This window comes from Tupaia chinensis, unplaced genomic scaffold (genome assembly GCF_000334495.1).
Source record: "Tupaia chinensis unplaced genomic scaffold, TupChi_1.0 Scaffold000354_1, whole genome shotgun sequence".
NCBI classification, from domain to species: domain Eukaryota; kingdom Metazoa; phylum Chordata; class Mammalia; order Scandentia; family Tupaiidae; genus Tupaia; species Tupaia belangeri.
The window spans coordinates 10,125,105-10,129,276 of NW_006159849.1; the positions used below are offsets into that span (position 1 = coordinate 10,125,105).

At 47.8% G+C, this 4,172-nt stretch overlaps 1 protein-coding gene across 1 annotated transcript in view; it reads right to left on the minus strand.

The window, feature by feature from the left end:
- CEMIP2 (cell migration inducing hyaluronidase 2) overlaps positions 1–413 on the minus strand; it is a 93,678-nt gene extending 93,265 nt beyond the window's left edge. Inside the window, 1 exon segment of the mRNA XM_027773434.1 lies at positions 326–413. The gene's annotated coding sequence lies outside the window, so the exon portion shown is untranslated.
- Between the last annotated feature and the right edge of the window lie 3,759 nt (positions 414–4,172).

Sequence of the window (4,172 nt, forward strand, 5' to 3'; positions counted from 1 at the left end):
AGCCAGTCCCCGCCACGAGGGCTCAGCGCCGCTCGCTGCCGCGCGCAGGAACAGCGCCCAAAAGCTCCGCCGGCTGCCTGAGGTCCCCAGCCAGCAACTCCGGCAGCGGTTGTAGGCTCCTACCCGTGCCGGCACCGGACCTGGCTGAACCTGAACCTACGCCCCTACCACCTCCAGCTGAGCCTGATTATGCCCAGTCCTCTTTGGCTGGGCCGGACCTTGCACCCGTATCACCCCATGGCTTAGCCCATCCTCTCCAAAAGTACTTCCACACATTCCCTCAAATATTCCAAACGTCCAATCAAAGCACCAGGGTCACCCCCACCTTCCCCAGCCACGGGTACTGGATTCTAATCCTCAGAAGAACCAGCCTCTTGGACTCAGGACAGCTCCTCTGGAAGGTAGCTCAGAGGCGCCGGCACCCTACTCGCAGGCCAGAATAAATATACCTACCTCTCCCCACGCCCTCTGCCCGCGCGCCACACTGGACTGGCTCTGGATTGCAGGAGTGGCGCTGAAAGCCACTCCCCCGCCCACCCCAAAGTGGAAGTACTTCTATGGACACCCGCACCTAGTCCGAGTAGCCCGGCAGCCACCACCCCGCCCCCTTGATGAAGCTGCTCTCACTGAAGGAAAACCTTGGCTCCAGCTCAGGGCGCGGCTTGGGCTTGATCAGTCAGACCCACGAGGTCCCGCGCTAGTGACAGCTGCTGGACTGCCAAATCCGGGCTGTCGTCATCCTCTGTTTAATCCGAAATTGGAAGTTTTCCCGCTAGGGAACTCTTTCTGTGATTACTGTACAGATAGGCTTCTTCAGTTTTCAGGGTTGCTCTTTTTGTTTTGTTTTCCCCACCCTTTCAATAAGAAACTAAGTCTTAACCATGACATATCCAACAGGGCAAAGGGGGAGTCCCTTATTTCCAGGGTTTTGATTCAAGACATTGTGGAAGAAATCAGTATTTCTAAATCTTGGCTGATAAGCATCCCCTGTGGCACCCAATTTGCTGGATCAGAGGTGTCTGGAATAAGTTCAGGAAACCGGTGCTAGAAAGCGTCCTCGAATTAATTAAAACCTTGGGAAGACGTCTCCAAAGGAGCAACACAGTCCAGTGCTGAGACCTTAAGAAAGCTCCCCCACCCGTCCTTCGGGAGAGAGAGGGAGGTCAGGGTCTTCAAATAAGTCAGATAGTTTTGAATGACAAGCTGGAAGGGACAAAGGACTATTTGCCTTATAAAGACAGGACAGGAACTGTCATTTGTGGGATAGGCTAAAAAATGCTGTATCCCCCAAGATAACCAGGAACCTCTAAACATGGCTTTATGTAGAAACAAGGCCTTTGCCAATGCGATTAAGAGTCATGAGTTGGGAAGTTTAATCTGGATTGTCTGAGTGGGCCATGTGTACCCTTATAAGGAAAGATTTAACACACACGTTGAAAAGTCCTTGTGACCATGGAGGCAGAGGTGAAGTGGTGCAGTCAGGAGCTGGAAGAGGTAAGAAAGGAGGGTCCCCTAGAACCTCTAGAGACAGTCCACTCTGCTAACACCTCAGTTTGGATCCAGTGAATTTGAGTTGGATCTTGTAGCCTCCAGAATGGTGAGAGAATCAACTTTCAGTGTTCTAAACCACCAACTTTGTGATGGTAAGTTCCAGCAGCTCTGAGTCCTGTGCTATGCCAATGTTACATAAATACACATTTTCCAAATCCTTCCTAAGCATCTGATGGCAAAAAGAAATGGAGGAAAAGGATTGCAGTGTGACCATGCCCCACTGGGGGGTACCTCCCCCCCTTTCTTGCAAGCTTACACCTTCTGACAATTAAAAATAAATAAAAAGGGTCAGCCTTTTAGACTGAGTGATTAGAATAGCTGGATCTCACATGGCCACTGGCACAATTTGAGTCCCAGACCTGGGGCCTTAAGAAACACCCCAGATGCATGTGCATGTGTACCCAAAATCCTGAAAGGAGAAATAAAGAAGGGATTGCAGCATGACCATCCCCCACAAAGGGAGTGTGCTCACTACCACCTGTCCCATTGCTCTCCAGTGAGTCCATGCATGGGATTATTTCATAAATATTAAATCCTTGCAATAATTATTATTCCAATTTTAAAGTTAGGGACATGGGAGTCAGATTTAGTCTGTCCAAAGTTACACAGAAAAGCCCACTGAAACAAAGTCTGCCAACCATACAAATATTAAAAAGTAACAATTACAAATTCATGTAAACCATTTCAGTGAAAGTTTTTTTGTTTTTTCAAGACAGAGATTTTTGCTATAGGATGCTTGCTCACCAGAGACAGAGAGACAGTAAGAAATCACCACCCGCCCCCAGCCATACTGCAATCCCTTCTCCAGTCTCCACTCAAGATTTTGGGCACACACACACACACACATGGCCAGCACAGGTTTCAAGCCACCATGCCTGGGACTTGAACCACAGTCAACCACATGAGAGCCCAGTGCCTTAACCACTATGCCACCTGCTGGTTTTTTCAGGGAAGGTCTTTAAAGAGGTCTTCCACCATCTCTATCTGTTGCCCTAACCTAGGGATGTTGATATCCAGAGACATTGTATAAGTGTGAGGCAGTATCTAGACATATAGGGGAACTCTGAACCTTCCAGCCAGTTTTTATTTTTATTTTTATTTTTAATTTGCTGGAGGGCATGTGCACTTGTCAGAGAGGGACAGACAAAGAAAGAAGGAAAGCAGCCCCCATAGAGGATGGCCACACCACAATCCCTTCTCTATTTCTCCCTCCTTTGGGGATTTTGGGCATGCACAAATGTGCATTATGTGTGTTTTTTTCAAATTGCTAGTTACAGGACTCATTTGGACAGTTGGCCTCATGGGATCCAGCCTCCATAACAACCATGTTACCAACTGTCCCTCAATTCTGTTGTAAACCTAAAACTGCTCTAAAAAATAAATTCTGTGGCCAGTTGGTGGTATGCTGGTTTAAGGTAACCAGATCCCACATGACCAACTAAGTGGTTTGAGTTCTGGACTCAGTAGCTTTAAAACACACTAGGCAGGAACAACATATGGTGTAATGTTTATGTCACTGGACTCCCAGATGGCTGATCACATTTCAAGTGCCAGACCCAGGGGCTTGAAACTCAGGCTGGACACACCTGCCCAAATCCCAAGAGGAGAATGGAGGAGAAGGGATTGTAGCATGGCCATACCCCGTGGGGGGTGATTTCTCATTTTCTGTCTCTCTGTATCTCTCTCTAGAGAGTGCACACACCTTACAACAAAAATCTCTAAAAAAAAAAAAATCCAGGCATGTGTACATCTGTGCCCATAATCCCAAGGGGAGAATGGAGGAGAAAGGATTGTGGCATGGCCATCCCTCCTATGGGTGATCTCTCACTCTCCCCATATCTGTCAGTGAGTACACATATCCCATAGCAAATTTTTAAATAATAATAATGAATTTTATTAGCAATAACAGAAAAAAGGGGGGGGATTGAATCTTTGTGTAGCCTACCTTTGATACTAGGTTGTCAGGAAAGTCATGATATATTTTTCTGTTTTTCTATGCAAACATGCATCATGACTTTCCCGACTACCCAATATCTATCTGAAACATGACAAATCAAAGGAAACTAACGTGAAAGGATGTTACAAGGGAGACAGAGAGACGACACAGACTTCTCTAGCCTATGGAGTTGATGTCATAGGTTGGGTTCCCGGGGAAGCCGACTCAGAGACAGAGTGGCAGGATATTCATTAAGGAATGCCCATGGGGACAACGTGTGTGTCAGCAGGGACAGGAAGCAGGATGGGCAGAGACGAGAAGTTGAGAAACAACGTGTACCCAACGGCCTCCATCAACCTCACCGGAGGCCCTGGGCCAGCATGGCCTTTCAGAATTACTGGGCCTAAGTGGCTGGACCTTTAGAAACTCTCCTGAATCAGTCCCTGCATGTGATCCGCCTTAGGAGGTGACCTGAGCTCCAGTAAGGCAACAAGTCTGCAGTCAAGAGAGTCCCAGAAAGGCCAGACACCGACAGTGCTCAGAGCTGGGTGGTAAGTCCTTTCTTGCAGGCAGATCTGGGTGGTGCATCTCCATGCCACCTACTTACACAATGCGTGACATTTTTATCTTTGTGCCATTCTTTCCAAAGGAAGACAGAAAGCTTCAGGGCAAGTCAGACCCACGA